The 21,472-nt window shown below is 39.1% G+C and overlaps 1 long non-coding RNA gene across 1 annotated transcript in view; it reads right to left on the reverse strand.

Moving 5' to 3' along the window:
* Positions 1–5,956: 5,956 nt before the first annotated feature.
* LOC148188864 (uncharacterized) overlaps positions 5,957–21,472 on the reverse strand; it is a 92,858-nt gene continuing 77,342 nt past the window's right edge. The window contains exon 3 of the long non-coding RNA XR_015777219.1: positions 5,957–7,175. This is a non-coding gene — a long non-coding RNA (uncharacterized LOC148188864). The remainder of the gene's footprint in view (positions 7,176–21,472) is intronic.

Raw genomic sequence — 21,472 nt, forward strand, 5'->3', positions numbered from 1 at the left:
AACAGATTCTTCCTTTTGTGTATTAACACGACCTTAAAATTATTTGCAAAAAAAAGGAAAAGCTTTCTACAGTGACATCAGTTGCTTAATTTTTGAGTCTGTCAAAGCACAAAGGCAAGAATTTTAGTCTTTTCTGAAAGCAGAAAAACTTTTACCAACTATTAGTTTCGGGACTGTGTGTTTTTAGCCAAGCTACTGACCCCAAGGATGGAAATGAGAGTCAGTTGGACGGTCCACCAATTTTTTCCAAACTGAAATATCTCCCCAAATATAGATGGCCCTTAACTGTGGCTCAGGCATTCATGGTCCACAGAGGATCAAGCCTAATGCTTTTTGTGAATCCGTGACCTCGCAGCTACTGCCATCAGCAGGTCAAAGATTTCTCTTAGCCAATGAAATATCTCAACAACTACATGATGGATTAGCAGAATATTTTCTACAGACATTCATGGTCCCTGGAGGATACTGCCTTGGTGATTCCTTGACCTTTCCTTTAAATCCACCATGAGGTTAAAATTCATGGTCTGACAACAACTTTTGGATCTATTGTCATTAAATCTGGGTCACACACAAAAAAGCACAATTATATTGCCATGTCATTGGTATCGGCAAATAACAGCTTTAAAATGCAGGTGATGCTTTAGTTATGTAACTTTAATTAGCTGAATAAAGTCAAATTTGCCCTGGTTTTGACTTTTGTCAGGCTGTTATCTCAGGGTCAGCATTTTCCAAGTCTGTTAAAATGGAAAGTATTTTCTAGTTTTGGTTAAGATTTGTCACATAAGAATAAATAAATGTCACCTAAGTTAAAGTACATTATTCCACTACAGGAGAGACTTGATGTTTTCTGCAATTCGGTGGAAAACATATGTGCATATGTCAGTATCTGCATACATAATTGGCCGAACTATTGGCATGTCGTCAAAAATCCAATACACTGCATCCTTACAAAGAAACAAAATCTGATAACTGAGTAATATAAAGAGTAGATTAGTGTTTACTTTCTGAAGTACAGACTGAAATGAATCTAAACCATGATGCAACTGCTTAGCTCAGGAATGACATAGTATAAAAACTACATAGTAAGTGACTACAAATCTTGCACTGAACTGAACTAGATTATTCAAATCAGCAAAGTGATTTATGATATCCACCTCTACAAACACATCAGTGACTTCATTTGCTGTTGTAGAATTTGATTCATATTTTTTGCAAACAGAAAAATGCACAAAAACCAACAGACGGGAGGAAACATGATCGACTCTGGAAATGCTGAGTTGATTAGTTTGAGTATTTTCTGTCTGAATTCTTGTTTTGAAAGTCTTTCCAAGCGTAACGAAGGAGCTGAGGGTTTTTCATTTTTACACGGGTAGTTAATTATTTTTTTTCTTTCTCTCCCTCGGTGGTGGCTCCAGACCTCCAGGACAAGTGTACATTAACAAAACCTCCCAGTTTGAGGCTTGGACAGTTAAAATAAGACCATTGTGCTATATGTGAAAGAGGTCAACTGTGATCAACTGCGAATGCCTAGATGAATTCTTTGTCTAAGGTCATGCTAGACATTCCCACCGAGACTAAACATGGTCTGACTCATGTAGTGCAAATGAGGCATTTGAAACACTTTGGCTATTCAGCTTTATCTCCCACTATCACATTTTAGCATCTCTTGCAGGACATTCAACACATCCTTGCAGGATGAGGCTAATGCTTTCTTTTGGCTGTGGCATTTCAAAGTCCGGGGTGCGAAAGAAGCAACTGTATCCAATTATTTGAAGCTTATTCTTGCTAGTCAGATTCATAAGCATGCTAGCAAGATAGCTCTGCCTGATAAGACACTTTTCAATATGAAGAGCTGCTCTCACACCCTGTGGGCAGCTGGTTGATGGACTGCTCATCATGCAAAAGGTCACATTCATGAACCAATTACAACAGGAATCTTTTCATACAAAAGACATGAATGAGATTAGACGATTCTGTTATTCAGCCAGCTTTTTTCATAAAGTTTTATGGGATGAAAGCTGCTGCAGTCACAAGTGGACAGATGAAAATATCAAAAATAACTTTATATTTCAAAGCCACTTTTTTAGATTATAGTATGTGGGCAACATTACTTGGCAAAAAAAAAAAAAAGTTTGAATCACAATTTGCTACAGAGGGATAGTTCATCTGATTTAAAGTACCTCTTCAACCTGCAAATTGGTGATGTCAATTTGAAACCGTATAATGGAAAAACGGCCTTTAATCAGCATGTCGTGGTGTGAAGTGGAGCCGAGAACAGTTAGAGCAGGTTATTTTGTGTTTATTAAAAAAGACAAAGTTAACAGGAGATTCTTTTTTCACAAACGGTAGCAAACAATGATGCCTGCTTTAACAGATGCATTTACAGAGATGCAATTAATCATTTAGATTGAGCCACATTTTACAGCCTGAGTTCCCAAATCTATTAGGTGTTATTGTTATGAAATAAGAGTTAAGACTGCAGCTCACAGCTAATTATTTACTCATTGATAGTAATAATTTACTTGATTAATCAATTCAGTGTTTGGACAAAGAGAGAAACTAGGAAAACAGACAAAACATAGGACCATCACTCACTCTTGAAAATAGTATATATATATATAGTAATATACAGCGGTGCTTAGTGATGCATTGGACATCAGTCAAGTCACAATATTGCTAGAGGATGTGCAATAAAGGGATTGTCAATAAGTTTATAAAATGTCAGACATTTTTTTGAAAAATACTCTTGCTAATATTTTCTCAGATTCTGATGTGACATTCAAATTTAAATTGCTTTCTAAATTTTCATTTAATTGGTTTTGTCCAACTACCAGTCAAAAACCAAAAGATGTTCAGATTACGATATTAAAAAACAGAAAATCATCAAATTGCCACAGTTGAGTGGCTGGAAATATTAAACGTTTGGCATTTCTCCTCAAAAAAATAAAATAAATGAATAATCAGGTATAATACATAGTTGACAATTAATTTTTCAGTTCATTTTAATTGTCTAACAAATTCAGCTCCAGTTTAAAGTCATGACCAAAAAATGCTGAATCTTTACTGGAAATGTTATCCTTTTGGTTTTCACATATTGATCACCACATTGGCTCCTGTTTTGCGGGACCCGTGAGAATTTTGTCTCCCAATCAATCCCTGATGAAAATGCCTGCAGGTGGCAGGAGCCTCTCTGGGGTCAAGCTTTCAAGATTTATGGTCTCTGTATTTGGATTCAAAAGAAAATGATCCTTCGTCTACAAATCTCTCGGCTCCATCCCAAATGAAATGGCCTGCGTGTGAAAATGAACCCCCTCCCTCCTCCCTTCATCACCATATGCCCTCAGGACACACTTTGACCAGCATGGGAGGGAGAGGAAGCCCCTGCCTAATGCTTTGTGTAGTTATTTGAGGTCCTCACAATTTCCATTGATTACGGATAAAAAGACATCAGCACATTGGAGCCTCGGTTTCACTACTTCCCTTTCACTATACTTTCTGTGTGAGATAACCCAGTACGCGTTTACTTAATACATGTAGTGCAAGACAAGTCATGTGTCATGTGTTTTATATTCATTTTGTGACAAATGCCTGAAAAAAAACACTATACATCTAAATTTTACTCACTTATGTGCTGTGTTGCTTTGCTAACATCTCTGATAAACTAAATCTACAGGAATGGGAGCTAAGCATTGTACTGCTGTGGATGGGGCAAAACATATTTTTGTACACTATATTTGAATATTTGCTCCACTTAACCTCACTATAGCTGATCGAGTCTGGTGTTTTTGATATATAACGCCTTTAAATGTCCGTCAGTAAGGGCTGTTTTTCTGCAAGGGAAGGTGGTGAAAATAATCTAAATATAGCGTATACTCTTAACTGATTAAGATTTTTTTTGGTGCCCTTTTAATAGGTGGCTTAAAAGTAAACGAATCGATTAAGGCAGAATTTGTGCAGCACAGTTAGATTATACGTATGAGACGAAGAGATTTTCTACCCGTAAGTTATTGTAAGTAAACATTATGAATCTGTCTATATATGCCACTGACAGATGCAACTGATTGACAAAGACCTACACTAAAGCGACATTTGCTATGGAAAGGTCAACCTTTTGAATTATTGTCAAAGTAATTTGTTATCAAAATATTATGGATAAATAAATAATTATTTGACTGCATTGCACATCATAAGCCTTGTGCTACAGGCAGGGCCTCTTTTATTGGAGAGAATATTGTTCGTCATCAATATCACCTCAGGACATCATCTAATTACTAAGCAACGCCGTGGCTGGAACAATAAGCATATCATCAAGCACTGGCTTCCTATTCCATCTAACGCCTGTCCACGAAATGAAAAGATAAAGCATTTAAATGGAAACATTTTCATAGCAAACAACAAGAACACCCATGTGCTGCAAACTACCCAGAATTTCCCAGACGACTCAGTATTTAGTTTGATACACACAATCCTCCACAGACAGGTCCAGCCCGCATGAATTGATGCATCAGGTGCTTGTATGACGCAGTGCATGTCTTTTTCTCCAGATGGATGTGCCTCTGAAGGCCCCTGTTGTCTACAAACTGAACCATTCCAAAAAGTTTTCATGATTGAGCTTAAAGGTGCAAAATCCTCCAAGACAGAAAGTTGGATCCAAGCACAAGCTGGGAATGTGATTAAGGTCTGAACCTCTGTGGTCGGGGATCCACCCAACAAATCCCATACCCAACACCGTAATTCTGCCGTGGTTCCTCAGGAGACACTTAGCATTTTGTTAACATAAACCTGTTTAGTGTGACATGGGATGAAGCCCCCTGAAGTGACAGATGTTTCTCTTTAATGTGATGGGAAGTAATTTTTTTTAGCAGTGAGGGGAGATACTTTGTGGGGTTGAGTGAGAGATGCTCAGGTTGCTTTGGGCTGTTTGAAATCCTGGGCTGATCCAGTCTTTCTCTTCTTCTCTCTGAAAGTTTTGCATGTTAATATGTTAGACACCTTCTCTGTTTCAGAGAGCAAATAAACTGCTCCATCTTTTTCCTCTCCTCCTTCAGCATGACAGAGTCCACAAGTTATAAAAAACGGTGGGGTTATTTTAAATACTTGGGAGTTAAGGATCATTGCAGCCTCAAGCAAGGTGCTCTGAAAATGCAATTCACATATAAAAAAGAGACCACTTTCTGTCTTTACAAAAAAGAACTCTAACATACACTCTAAAATGGGTTTTAGGTTCATAGGACTAATTTCTGCTTAAACTTAATTTCTTCTGGGATTTGCGAAACGCTTTTAAGATATTTAACTGCCTTGAATGAAAACAGCCTCTCGTCTCAGATGATGGTCCATCTTCATCTGCTAACTGCAAGAATTGAATCATTTATTTTTAAACACTGCAGTGTTTGTTCAATTGTAATGGGATGGCTCGAGCATTGTAGAGGAAGAGAACAAAAACAAAGGCCTCTCTCATGAAGCTGGCGGTCTGTTTGTGTGGCTGGTTGAAGAGTCTTGAGACACCAGAGGAAATCCACCAGACCTTCAAAGGGACAGCGCAGCGGGGCGTGTTGGCAGGCTGCTAGTTTGGACAGCTTGCATACCTTACAGCACAACCCCAGTTAACAGACCAGCACACATAAACACAGCATCACCCACCATTACGGATGAGCAAGCAATGTACAGGCCAACATATTTATGTTTACAGCAGTGACTTCCAAAACAGGGTACTTATACCTCAGGGTGTAACCGTTTGCCACAGGGTATATGGCAAGACTGTAGAGTACTTATCACAAAAATAGAAAGCTGTAACACCTGAGGATCATGTTTTGATTGAAAGTGTGTGAAAACTAGTAAGCAAGAAGATATTTCTAAAAAAAATAGCTTAATGTAATAACATTTACAGTAACAAGTGGTAGAAATAATAATATTTTATTTACATTATTCAACATATATACAGTACACATCCCCTCAGCACAAAACAGAATCCCACTACCAAAAAAAACCAAAAAAAAAACAAAAAACAGACAAACAAACAAAAACAGACCGTAACAATAAAGAAAAAGCAACAAAACAAAAATAACAAAAGGAAAACACCTACAATACATAAACATACACGCTCAACCCTATCATCTTCATGCTTAATCAACTCAAGTAAGAGCTTTCCAACAAATAAGTGACAATATAATCCCATCAAATGAATACTAATAATATATAATTTTCCATCGAGTGCCCCTATCCTTCATCAGTTACTAAACTGATAAAGGACCAACCAAACAATTCATTAAGTTCTAACCACTCCATTGACACGCTATGACTGGTATTAACTTTTGTTAACCCAAAAATAAATGGCTCATTCTAAGATTACAAAAACACAACAAGTCTTAGTTCCTGGTGATTTTACAATAATGAAAAAACATTGTTATGGATATTTTATTCCATTCTGCCAATATATACTCCTAAATCCTACACACTGGACCCTTAACCCTGATGTTTAAAATGTATAAAAAATGTTGGAGCCATATCAAGATGATCAGTAGAGTTACATAACATTCAGTTTTAAGTCTCATATCTCACATATATTATACAATGTAAGGCCATATTTATATCAGACATATGCAAATTAATAAATGTGTAGACTGTACTCCATTTTTTCCATACAAGTGAATGCACGCACTCTCTCACACAGACAGGAAGCCACTGAATTATAGATGCAGAAACAGGAAATTCCTCCCTTTACCCTCTGTCACTCAGGCTCCGACCTTGCACTCAATCAATTAGTACTGCTGTAGGCAATCAGCGGACCTCCCGGGAGACTCTATGAATGCACCCTTAATTCATGAGGGCCTCTTGGACCCCTCTCCACAGTCCCACCTGATGGGTGGCCTCCGCTCCTGTTCGTACAGAGAGGACAGTCATTTCACTCTGCACAAATCAGAGAGCAGTCGAGGTGAGATCGTTCAGCTCCCTCCGCTGTGCAGCATCCTGTCATGTCAATAAAGGATCCTCTCCTGTGTGGTCAGGAGGGTCTTGTTCCACTCGGTGACCACTGTGAAGGTCTCTCACTGTGTCCTTTGGGTCGCTTTTGTCGTTTATAGTGCTGCCTCAAGGCAAGTGCTGATATATAAACAATTCATTATGTGATTGTCCTGGATAAAATCACCAGAATATGTAGTGCTGATCACTGTTAAAGCCTAAAAAGAATTAACAGAAAAAAAAAATCTTATTTGTTATTTGATTAGTGCTGACGGCATCGATTAACTGATAGGCATCAACAACCAATTAACCATTTGAGTGATTTATCAAAGAAAAATGCCAGTATTTGATGGTTCCTGCTTATTACACGCAGTTCATTTTTTCCAACTTTGTTCTAGCAGTTCCTATTTTAAAATTTTTTAGTGTTTATTTTTATTTCACAATGACCTATAGTCCAGTGACTGATTTTCAGATTTTGCCCATCAATGTTCATTCAAAACGAGAAATAAGTACCTGAAGAAATCTGGCACAGTTACATTCCCTGTTTTCTGACATTTAACAGGCTTAATGCAAAAACACACAGCTTATAATCAATAATAGACTTGAGTTAAAAAAATTCCACTTCATTACCGTCACACTGGCACAGCTGACTGTTAACTTAAATAACATCATAATCAACAAACAGCAACAACAAACATGTCCCAGCAGAGCTTTTCTGTATCACCTGGAAAATCTTTTCAAGTGACCCCTTTCACAACACAATTCATAATATTGTTCCTATAAAAATTTGCCTTATTGCTGCTTTAAAAACTTGCGCAAAACTATGTTTTTCCCAAATACGTACTTACTTAAATCCAATAGATTTAACAATCAAAGTTGTCAAAATGTTTACCAAAGTTTAGCACAAAAAGGAAATATCCACCAAATATAGTCCAAGACAAGACTATTCACTGAACAGTAACTTATTTAGGGTCTGTCTTTCATGACGTACATGTCTGCAGCAATTACTTTGCAAAAGGACAATAGTGTAAATGACTGGTGAAGGGCACATACTAGTTCTCTTAATTCCGCATATTACCGGATTGCAACTCTTCTGTGCTCTGCTCCAAACTTCATTCTGGACTGTCTTGGCGTTTCCGCTTTGGAAACCTGACACTGACTCGAGCATCCAGCCATTCAGTGTTTATCAGCAGGATCAATGCAGCATCTGTGTCTTTCTCCCCACGGGACTCTGTGGGATGTAATCCCTCTCCAGCCGAGCGGATCCTGAATCTTCCCATTCACTCTCACTCCCAAGAGGACAAGGAGGCACATTTCCCATGGACCTGAATAATACTTCATGCTATTTGCGCAATGTATTGCAGGGCGATTGTAAACTAAAGTAATGCATATAGCTCAGATTACCTGGACTTATCATGAAGAGTGGATGCATTTCTTGAGATAGTGATACTGAAGCATTCACATCTTATGACTCTCAGTAAAAAAACAAATCTAGACAGAGAAGCTTGTTGTTACATCCACAGCATGGAAATAGATCTGAGTTCAGATCAAGCAAAATGTTGTGGGTTTCTGCGTTTAACTGGGAAATGGTACCAATTTCCCCTGGTCCTATTTCCCTGACTAAGATCAATGTGAATAAGAGATGAGCAAATCGCTAGAGAACTACACACCGAATGTGGGGAAAAAAAAAAAAAAAAAAAAAGAAGAGTGGTGTTCGGGGAGATTAACCCAATTACAACATGAGATTTACTGTAATCAAACAAATTTCAATCAATCCATACAATATGTTAAACAAGCTAATAAGCGAATAGAGTAACACCATGTGGTAAAAGGCATCATGTTGACAAATTAAAAAAATATTTTATGTGGTTTATTTTCACTTTTATTAAATTTGTTAGTGAAACTTTGCAGCAGTTTCATGTTTATCAAGAAATTACAGTGGTTTTCTCACGTAACATTTATTTTTACTTGGTACAGTCACCAACCTTCTTTCAATTCTCAACAGTATAATGAGACCAATTATCACCCAAGCTAATGGGTATTAATTATATAATCATCTCAATCAGCTTTGATTGTACCCCTCACTTTATAGGCACTTCTATCAAGCACCTCTGCGGCTCACTGAGGTGAAGGTGAAAAGAAACCCTGGAAATTTCATCACTTTGTTCTTTCAACTGGTTTTAAAACATCCGCTTTTCTGTAACTTTTTGCACCTTACAAAACCACCGAGGAGTCAAATCCTACAGTGGAGGCAAACACAAAGAAAGCTAAATATAACGCAAATTTAGCCCAAAAATACTACTCACTGACATACCACACAAATAATATTCATCATTTATTAAAAAGTGCAGGTTACCAAAATGGTAGCCATCTATTTTGTGGAAGTAAGGGTAACTTCAGGCTTATGGTGAAAGACAGCAGCTATAAGGATGCTGTTCATATTGCTTAGTATCATTAAATTGGACCATCACTTATATTCAGATTAATATTGATATATGAGAGTTTAAAAAATATATTGATATATTGGTCAATATCGCATTTAGGGATGCACCGACTTATTGTCGACACATCAGTGATGGATGATATTTGTCTTGTTGACTGCTATCGGCAAATCAGCAAATCAGATGACTCTCACCAATGGCAGGGCATGATGTTTTTCTGTTGTGTCACATCAATTTTGCCCAGGCTAAAAAGAAGGGCTTGAGACAAATGGTGTCCCATGGACAATAGAAAATGTCTTTGGGACAAACAGAGAGATTATGCTACATTTACATTTAAGCGCTCTTCGGTAAAAATGAGTGTTGGGCGAAGTTAAATTATAAGGCTCTCATGATGCGTTCAAAAGTAATCTAATAAAAAGTTGTTTTTGGTGAGAAACTTAAATTAATACAATTGTCTGAAGTTTTCAAAGCAATAGATATCAGAGAGGGAGTTCTGAGGCTATCGAGGCAGTTCTTTAAAAAAATGTTTTTCATGCGCTACTTATTTTGAACGTTTTTTGACGTAAAAAAGTTCCTTTTTATCACGAAGATTTGTTTGTATCCCTGGTATAAAAGGGAGAATAAATAAAAAGCAAAATAAACAACAGACGTTGCTATCAGCCAAAGTGTTTCTTAAACATTATTATTGATATTGACCTAGAATGTTAAAATCTGTGCAAAAACTTTTATTTACAACCCATAACCTTTTAATGTTGTTAATCTTCATGAAAATGTTTAAACAATAGCAACTAAGATATGTACCGGGTAATACATTTTACAGCTAATAAATATACCTGTCACTTCTTTGTGGACAAACTAGAACATAACTACTACATCTGCGGTGAAATATTCTTATTAACATAAAAGCAGTGTCCTGTCCCTGCAGCTTTCACTGTGCTGTGACGGTTAATTAACTTGACAAGATATCCAATAATGACAAATGGCAAAAAATCATTACATCATTACTTTAAAGAGGAAGTGTAATCTATGACTGTTTTGCATGCAGCTGTTGGACTTTCTTTGAGTGTTCAAGCCGTACGTACACTCAGCTGATTAAAACTTTTAAAACCGCCTCTCTACAGAGCGGGGGCCAGATGTGTAAAACTCACATAGATTCCTGCTTAAACTGTATGTATGTTGTTTTAAGTTCTAAATATCCTTTATGAAACGACAAACAGTAAAGAGTATTATATTGCAGTTATTTCCAGCTTAACTATGAAGTGTAAGCTCTTTGAGATCTGGGGACCAGTAGTTGGAGCAGTTATTCATTAAAGCAGGGGAGGGGGATGACACCTACAGCAGATTGCCTTATTATTTATAATGCTCGCTGCGCATTATGTGAGAGGTTTTACAATGACAGCTTCTGAGAGCCACACATTGAAGAGAGTAGAGTTAAAATCATGACACTGCTTCTACTGTTGTCAGGTCATTTATTAAGAGGCTACATTAGTTTGGAGTATTTAAGATGATGTCAACAAACACTGTAAGTCAGTGCTGCTGGTGAAATTTACATGCTGAATTTTACTATTACAGATTAATGATTAAAAGTATAGAAAATATAAGAAATTAACCTCATGCACTCAGAAGCATCTCCATCTATAACGCCTCTTAAAAGTCACTCAGTATTCCTAAACACCGTAAATCTAGAGCTGTGGGATATGGCTGAATAAATAAGAATGTATTTCCAAAATTAATATCACAACACAGCATATTTATGCAAAATTGCATACAGAATGAAAGAACTAATGTTTAATGCAATGACCCGTGTTTCTCTGTTATGCATCAGATGTAATGAAACACATGCAAAACGTTTAAAAAGTTTAATAACTCTGAATCACTAATTTGGACATCAGATTGTATATATGTTGATAGATTTTCAACTGAAAAGTGAGAAAAAACATTGATAGTGTGTCTGATAAGTGATTGGTAATGCCAACACTGAATTTACCTCGAAGGAGTATCGGAGAGAAAAAGTGATCGCTGAATTTCTATTCTGATTCACATTGAATGTGAGGTATCCCTCTTCCACAACCTTCATCTCTAATTCATGAAGTAATGCAATACACTGCACACAACATGGAGTTTACCATAGAGCACAGTACAGTGCAATATTCATGGAATCCTCAGGCCAGCATAAAGCAATGCAAGGTGCTGTGAAAAACCTATGGAGCTGAATACTGCATGAGCAGAAGGATCACATCTCTTTGCCTCGGGGCTAAAAGAGTGAATTACCACCTGACGCAGAAACTGCCATAACATACATCCTACATATGGCTTAAACTAAGGAAAATGAGTTAGCACATATGGAGGTCATCAAATAATCAGCATCTCAGTGCTCTTAACTCACACTAAATACCTTCACAACTCCTCCTCAACTTGCAACAAGCAGCTGCTGAATTCCCTGTTAATCGGAATCGACAAGTAGGATTATCAACAGGAAAAAAAACAACAGCAGCAGCAGCAGCGAGAGGACAGCTTGCAAACCGCTGTGTTAATTTCAACAGTCGCATCCACCCGCACTGCCAAACAGCTAATTTCATGAATAAGTACTTGGATGGAAGTGAGGCTCATTACAAATTGCAAATTCATTTTCTTGCAGAAGACAGACGCCCCGACTTCAACCACTCACTCTGCAGCCTAATAAATAAAGACACAAGGTAAATTGCTACTTCAGCTTGTTTGAGGAGAAATGAAAGTGATGATGACTTCAAAGAGTTTGAGATTGAATACATTATGGAAATGATGTGAAATGTCCTATGAAAACTATAACAAACTGCATGTGTGAAATAAAAAAGCGTGCACTTTTGTATAAATTCATGTATGTATTCGTGTGGCTCTTTGACAAAAAAAGAAATAAAGTAAAAATATTAATGAGATAAAGTAATTGCTTTTCACTTTAGGCTTGTAGAAATAACACTGCTGCTGAGCTGTTTGTTTTACAACCAGCATGGAAAACAGCCGTGACTCTCATTGTGACCTTTACCCTCACCAGATTTTGCCTTCTAATTTGGCTAATTGTTTCTCTCCCAGGAGACACGCATACACCGCCGGCCCGCACCACATCAATGAACCGGTGTCCAGGTCAGGTCAGCCTTAAAACACGGTTCATAGCAAAGACATGCGTCTAAAATGAGCTCCATCTCTCACTGTCACACCAGAATACATTATTAAGGCTGCTTGTTGACTGGAAACTGCTCTTTGTGGAGTTTTCATAACAACACAGACCTTTAAAGGCAGAACCGGCTGTCTTCATATCACTCAGGTTTTGGAGCTGTCTATCTCCCACAACAGAAATACTTCATTTTTACTGCTGCCAACACGACTCTGTGGGCTTTCACTCCAGCTCCTTTACTTTCACACAACCTGAAATACCTATTTTTAAGTCTCCACTTTTTAAGTCCATACACGTTTTGAGCGATGCAGTCAGTGTCGTCATTGGTTAAGTAGGTTAAGTTGGTCAGTCAGCTCAAACCACTTCAGTCTGGTTAAGTGTAATGATCACCCTGTAGGTCTCTGGAGGCTGTTAGCTTTTCGACCCTCAGTCTTGTGTTGACCAATCTGCTGTAATTACCTTAACATAGTTACTTAATTAACCCTGAGGCCATGTTCTTGAGCTGACTTGAAGCCTGCTTGAAAAAAAGCAGCCCTCTCATGCATTTGAATGGAGCAAGCGGCAAACATCCTGATGAATGATTAAAGAATGACCATTTAGAGTTGCAAAATCCACTTTCATAGGATCAAAGACAGCTGTGCCGCATTTTGGCATCGAATGAAGCTTTAAACATAACTGTTACTCCATCTGGATTTACTGGAGTGTATTTCGTTATCTCACGTGGACCTGATTGACAAGCTGCAACTGACCCAGCGGTCACCAGAGGAAAATGTTGGCACTGTATGTTTCTGAAAACTACAGATAGGTAACGTACAATCTATATACATGATATCAACATTTCTACAGTGACGTAGTTCAGATTACATGTATATGAGCTGACATTGTCATCGGGACGTGGCAGGGATGGAGGATGGTGTGAAACCTAGGTAAGACGACTGCCAAGCAGCAAAACAATGCAAACCACAGCTCAAGACCAACATACAACAAAACCTGTGTGTTTTTTTAAGCAAAACATAGCTTCATTTTCAGCCGCGATTGTGGCACCAAAATCTACTGTTTTTCAGCAAGACATCAGGGCATAGCCAGCTGTGATTGTAGCAATAAAAATGGGTGTTTTAAAGCTGCATTTCCAGCCTTGACTGTGGCGCCATAACAGGTCTTTTGTTGTAAGACGTGGACATTTCCAGCACCAAAACCAGATGCTTTTGAACTGCATTTTCAGCTACACTTGTTGTGGCAAAACCGGGTGTCTTTTTGCAAGACATTGGAGCATTTCCAGCAGTTGTGGTGACGAATTTGTTTTTTTTGACAAATGTAGCAGCAAAACTAGGTGTTTTTAGCCAGACATCAGCAAATTTCCAGTGGTGGTAGTGGTTAGCGAGATATCGGGGCATTACCAGAAGAGGTTGTGGTGACCAATTCAGGTGTTTTTTAGCATGACGTTACTGAATTCTCATATGCAATTGTGGCACCTAAACACCTGTTTTTCATTGAGACACAACATTTCCATTAGTGATTGTGTTGACATAATTTGGTATTTTTCATGTGTGACATTAGTGCATTTTCAGCCGTGATTATGGCACCAAAACTAGGTGCTTTTTAGGGAGACACTGGGGCATTTTCAGTGGTGGTTGTAGTGACAAAAGCAGCCGTTTCAAGCCAAAACATGTTTTTATAACCCTAACCAAGGGGTGTTTGTATCTAATATAACCATACGTTCACACAATGTGGTTGCTACATATGAAAAATAGGAATTTTACATATCTGTGGTTTGTCATATATTGGGTTGACTATTAAACTAGAGGTGAGCCTTGCAAGTTCAGACACTTCCTAATAACCAAGACCTGACTCATGAGTCCAAATTACATTCAGTCTAAATGGGTCCATTAGTGTCCTATTGTATTGTCACAGGACATGATCCTTGTTACACGTGTAATACTTAAGTCAGTCTGAGTAGACCTATAATCAGCTCATTGAAGCCAGACTGATAATTGTGCAGCATTGTAACAAATATTTCATGTGTCAGACTTTATGCTCATTTCACAAACTTCCATGGGATCAGTTTATTTGACTTATCAAGGCATTTCGCTGGTGAGCATCCCAACAGGGAAACAAATGATCGTGACTTGATTCAGAGTCCCACGTTCTGAAAGTTTAAAGTATTTCAACTTTGAGCAGATTGCTCTTCAAACTGGTTTTCAATTGCAGCATCACTTCCCACAAACATCTGCTCGGTGCTTAAAAAGACGTGTGCAGTGAACGGCATAAATTCTCATCGAAGTGTCAGAGAAAAAGACCAAGTAGCCATTTATAAACACACACAAAAAAATATGCACACACTCTTGCGCTCACCCACACATATTTTTGGTGTGTGCACTCACATTCACAAATTCAAGGAGGATGAGTTATGGATCTTAAAACACAGAGCTGTTGATCCAGGTGCCATCTGATTATTTTTGGCCACCAAGCGTGTCAGGAAATCAGTGATAGATGTTCACGGATAACCTTATAACCCTCTCAAACCTACCACAGAGATAGATAGCCTCTGCTGGAAAAAAAATGTCATGAATTTAACATCTGTCACAGCCAGTGTAACCTGATCCTTTTTCAAAGTCTCTACTAATCTTTAATTACATGAATGATAATGGGTGAACCCTGAGGTAAAAGAGAAGGGGAGGTGTTTTAAAAAGGGGAATACACTGCAGTGAAGCAAGCCAGGAGCAGATGCATGTGTCTATTCAGACAGAAAGGATTGAAAAAGCACAACAACCCACACCTCTGTGACAGTGTTGGTGTTGCAGCATATGGTGCCAATCTTCACTGTGCTTACTACTAAAAAACTATTACAATCATTTTTTCAACACTAACTGCTTGATTAAATCAGCAGCACTCTCTCTTTCCTCTCCATGTTTGTGTCTTTTCATGCATGTGTGCTCGTGTGTCTGTTTGTGTCTGCGCCTGTGTGGTCCAAATTAGGTTTAAGACTCAACTAGGCATCCGCGGAGAAGTAACATAACCTTCCACACAGTATGCATGAGACACACCATCTGTTGTAGTGAGAGGTAACGGAGTCACCGTCTGTGCGAATGCCCGCCATGCAGTCTGGCACCGTTTGAGCACTGCTCTATTTGGCATGCCACTGGCTGTGAAACACCCCTCTCAGATTGCCGTGACTGCATGCGCCTATGCTTCCCCGCGAGTTTGACAAATACCGGAGTCCCTCTTCGTCAGACGCTAGAGAAGACAAGGTAGATTTTCTCCCCTGACGTTAACAGAGACGATATTGGCTGGCCTGCAGGAATTTCAGCTTTATTAAAACACATTAAGCCCTTTCAAATATTCAAGAACAAGACAATGTTTCAAGTCTTCCCATATTGCCCTATAGCAGCGATACTCAGCTCGCTTTGCTTCGTGGCCACTTTTGCAAAATGATAGGAGGCCAGGGGCCAGTCGCAGCAGCCCCATACATGTTTCTGTGGATGTTTTTAAAACATTTCAAGGATTTTAGTGCATCTCTTGGATTTCAGTACATTTCCAGGATTTTTCAGACATGTCTAGGATTTTTCAGACATTTCTTGTATTTAGAGACACTTCCATGACTTTAGAACATTCCTAGGATTTTGGGAAGGTTTCTGGGAATTTTGGTCGTTTCTATAATTTAAAGACGTTGCTAGGATTTTAGGACATTTCTAGGATTTTAGGACATTTAGACGTTTTCAGGACGTTTCTAGGATTTTGGCACATTTCTGGAATTTCAGGACGAATCTAGGATTTTGGGAAGTTTCTGGAATTTTGGGATGTTTCTTGGATTTCTGGACATTTTTAGGTTTTCAAGATGTTTCTAGGATTTTAGCACATTTCTTCTGTAGTATTTCAGTACAAATCAATGATTTTAGGACCATTCTTGGATTTGGGGACATTCCCAGGATTTCAGGTTGCTTCTAGGATGTTAGCACATTTTTAGGATTTTAGGACATTAGGGGCTTAGCTAGGACTACTGTCAGGGGGTGCTGGGGGTCCTACAATGGGACTTTTTTTGATAAACATGCTCTACTGTGAGGCTGATTTCTGCACTCTGGCACCTCATGTACAATAAAAGTACAAAAAGAATTCCCACTGTGAATAACTTAATTTTTATTGCGAATTAGAAAATGTTTGGGGGGCCACCAAGCACCCTTTCGGGGGCTAGATCTGTCCTGCAAGCCATTTGTTGAAAATCACTAGTCTATACTGAGCCGGGAAGAAAGAGAAAGAGGAAGTGTCCCAGGGGTTCACACAGAACAGCAACCACTCTGTTCACAATCATGTATAGACATGACGTCACTGTCCTGGGAGCAGTATGCATGGCCTGCCTCTTAGTCAACTGTGTGAATGTTTGGAAGTGCAGAATGAAGTCCTGAAACACATGTCACCAGACTCATTATTGCAAACTGTAACATGAAGCCTTGTCTCCACCTCTAACCCACTTTTTTTCCTTAAAAGTAAAGTTATTTACTTGTCTGTCATGGCAAACAGACATGTCTCAAATATGATGTCAGATAGGAGAATACAATGTTAAAGCTTTTCAGGGATTATTTCGAGCTGCAGACTTTCCATTTCCTCTTGTGAGTGTCAGATGATTGACAGCAAAGTGTAACATAATGCCCACCAACTTTGCTCAACTCGGCAGTGAAGTAACATTAAAATTAAGGCTTTATGTTTACTGTGATGGATTATCCAGCCTGGGAAATGTTCAAGCCTGTGAAACTTGTTTACCATGCTGCACAAGAATGAATGGCAGCGAACGCCTTCTTCTGAAAGAAGCACAGCACGGCTCTGATATCACAAATTATGGTAATAAATAAAGAAGAGAAACAATTAAGACAACAAATTAAAAAAAACAAACAAACTGGTAGCTCTTAGAGGGAATATCAATAAAAGGCAAAGTCAGTATTTAAAGAGACATACCCACACAAGTTTTTTCACTAATTTCATCTGATTAGACCTCGATGCAGGTGTGTGTAGGAGAGTGCAGAACGCTTGACTGACATCTCTCATGTTTTGGGGCAGGACAACTTTCACCATTATCCTTATTAAGCCCTGATCACAACAGAGAAGCAGAGCAAAGTCCATATGGGCTAATATGCAACGTTTAAAGCTGGAGTTCATGATTTACTTTGACCCTTTAGCAAATTATATGTATTGAAAGGTTCTATAAATGACATTCATGACATTCTTGCACAAGTAAACAACAACAATTTGCTATGTAACGATACTGAGGAGTAATGGGATTCTGAGCAAAGAATGAAGTCACGCTACCTCTCTGTACGCCGTAATCCGAGCTTCTCTGTTCTTAATGGCGGCCGGTCCGCCCACACATGCATGTGAGCGCATGTGAGTCCCTGTGTTTGTATCCCACTAGCTAGCTAATCACCACGACTCTGCACTACGCTCATACAGTGGTGACAGATGGTTACCTCTGAAGATGGTGTTGCAAAAGTGTAGCAGCCATCTCCTTCATTCTTTCCCCCAAGGCTACCACCATTAGCTCTGTCAGCACTGCTGCATTCATTTATTCATTCAGTCAATCATTCATCATTTATTAGTGGTAGCCCGTCACAATATTAACATTCTCTGCCACATATATATTGGATTTATTTCCTATTTTTTGAGCTACACATCTCTCTTTCTCTTTCACACGCGCACACACAAACACTGGATTCAACCAGTGTCTCTCCAAACGTTAATTCAGAGAGCTGTTAGAATATATAGTATTGTTATTCAGAGGACCACACTGTCACAACAGCACAGCGTACTCTGGGCACAGATGGAGCAGTAAAGAATGAAAGGGGGAGAGAGAGGGGATGACATGCAGCAAAGGGCCACAGACTGGAAGTGAACCCGTAGCTGCTGTGGCAAGGACATTGCCTTTGTACATGGGGCATCCAATCTACCCCCTAACCTACCGGGCGCCCCAGCTCCACTGACTTTCTAAACATCTCTGTGTAAAGCTAAGAAATGTTTAAGTTAAACTCTCTGGTACAGAAGGGGGCAGGTGATTGTGGATGCATACAGTGACCAGTGGCCACCTACAGTGGGCATGCATCGTTACCCCAACCAATCTTCCTCCTCTCGCTTAAACCTAACCAATCCAACCAATGAAGATGTAAATTTGCTTCCCCACTAATAGAGTCTAAGTCTGTGGGAATCATTGCATTTAGTGAGAGTTCTGGGATTGAGCAACTACATCACTGGCATGGCCTACTGAGACATTTCAATGGAGTCACACCTGTGCCTTTTTCACTACGCCATGTCAAAATGTCTCAGAAAATAGGTTACAGAGCATTAAGTGACCTCACATAAATCCCCGCCTGGCTCCGCCCAGCTTTAAACTGAAAGAGGTCCAATCAGGCAAAATAAATCAAAACACCTGTGAGGCTGTGCCAGAGGAGCAAAATAAAGAATCCCCCAAACTCAGAAAAAATAGGCATGCATCAAATAGGAAATGCTACTTTGAAGCAAAGGGAAATGAGGCCACTATTCTTTGGTTCGTCATGCAGAAGTTAGAAGTCTGCATTTGGCAGCGAGCGTGGCTGTTAAATGGCTCCAACAAATATTTACAAAGTCCCTCTTCATCACTCAGTTCTGGCGCTTTGACACAGTGATGATTACGGGTACAATAACTAATCCCTCATTAATGTCGTGTCCATACTACTCGGGCTCACGGAGATAGGAAATCAATTTACCTTTGCCTGAAGCAAGAAGTGACTGCTGTCCATTTCCCATGTTAAAACCGCACTCTGTACTGAAAGATTGTTAGAGAAATAAGACATCCTGAACCTATTGACGGTAATTTGTATCCTCTGGATAAAATGAGAATGTTTTATGAGCAGCGGCTTTGGTTTTAGAGACTCATCTATGCCACATTTCTGTACAGCTGAGGTGATTCAGATCACGTTGACTTGTTTGTTAATTTGAGGGTAAGAAACACAAACCCTTCCGCACCCACAATCCACTGGGAAGGAGCCAAAGACTTAAACGCTTCAGAAGGAAATAAACATTTTCTCTCTAATTCTCTCTAAACCGTTGACGGGGCTTTTCCCATTCTTGCAAAATTTAATGTTGATTTGAATTACAAATGCACATGCACATTGCAAATATGTACTTTACCCGAAGCTCCCTATGGCAACGAGGCGCTCTTTAAAGATTCATAAAGCATTCACAGAGCCCATCTTCCCCACGTTTAAGCACTCTAACTCCCAACAGAGATGGTAATGCATTGTTCCAAATATTCTCATTGCAAGCTTGTTAGGTAGTTAAAATTACAATCGTTGAGGCATGAAGACATTTTACAGTTACAGTCTTTCCAATGTGAGGCCTCAGCGAAAAAATTAAATAAAAACTTGAAACAACTCTGGGAATGCTTAATGTTTCCAGCTCATGTAGTCCAGTGAAGCAGTATAGTAGAGCAGCCATGAATGGCGGTAAAGATAACACCAGCAGGCTGAAACGGCTCTTCTGAGGTCTTCATTCTGACTTTGGTACACAGCTGGATCATCCTTTTGGACCCCTGTTGTTGCTTTACACACATGCACACACACATGCAGTAAAGCACACTGGCTGATCCAACATGGTGACCCCCTGTTATCTGCTCCTCGCCAGCTTTGTTTGCATGGATCATCTGGAAACTCCATTTGTTGTTGCTGTTTTGGAGACGCACTAAAGGGGTGAGTCAACAAACTCTAAATGCACATCCTGACCCACTGATGTTTTTTTCTTCCAACGAAAAAGAAGCTCCTGAACCATAAAATGAACAGATGGTGCAAAAGTTGAATTCTGAACACTGAAGAATCAATAACTGTCTGTTTCAAAACAGTGAACAGCGCTGAAAATCGGTAGTCACTAGTGACCGGGAACTGGATCCACCTCTCTGTGGTGGCCAAGAGTTTTTGCCTTTGTATGGAACAAAAGCAAAACCTTTAACAGTCGAGGACACAAGAATGTATTTTGAAACTTTGACCCACACAAAGGCTGTTCGGGTGACTCTGATGTCCCTAACAGTCTTTTCCTGCTGTTAACACAACAAATGTGGTCATTCTTTTCATTTAAGAGAGAAAATATGGCCAATTTAGACGGCTCACCTCCTAAAACTATCTGCCTTTGGAGGGAATCTACAGGAAGAGACTGCCTGTCTGTCTGTATTTTATTGTAAAAGCAATTAGAGGTCTGCTGTCGACACACATTTGGACTTCAAGCTCTCAAACTTTGGGCAAAGAAAACCAAAAATGAAATAGGTTTCTGGTCGAGAGTGCCCCAAATCTGCCTCCTCGGAAACTTCTGCGATTTCTTATATTGATATTAATCTTTTGTTTGATTTTCTGGGAGAACTCTATCAGCACAAAGTCACCACCTTCAGAGAGGATATAGACCGAGCACTGATCATGAATACTAAGGTCTCAGATGGAGTCTTGAAACACATTTGATTGTGACTGACCTCAGTCAAAAAAGGTGACATTTCACTACAGAGGAATACATACACAAGGTCGGGAGTAACTCAATAATAGCAATGGCATTATGTACTTAAAATGCAAAATATGAGTAACTGTATTCTGTTTCAGTTTAAATTGGTGGTATTACAGATACAGCTTTTTTCCACCAAAATTAGCACTTGTATGCAGATTTCTTGAACACAGTAAAACCCGCTAAAATAGGTGAAAGACTCCTTTCCCATTGCCAGTAGACCAGAGCTGTGTACAAGGCTGTGCAGATGAGTGTGCCTTTGTGTTTTTTTCACTGGTGTGTCCGGTTTATCATCATGGATAGTGCCAGAAAACAGGTGCATGGGGCAAAGCAACACGGAGGCCAGTGTAATGCTACGGCGGTTACTTCTATTTTTAGTATTTCTTACTTATTCAGTCTTTCTTTCAAACTTGGTGCAGATTAA

Source organism: Plectropomus leopardus, chromosome 8 (genome assembly GCF_026936395.1).
Source record: "Plectropomus leopardus strain MGB_pleo_1.0 chromosome 8, ASM2693639v1, whole genome shotgun sequence".
Taxonomy (NCBI): domain Eukaryota; kingdom Metazoa; phylum Chordata; class Actinopteri; order Perciformes; family Serranidae; genus Plectropomus; species Plectropomus leopardus.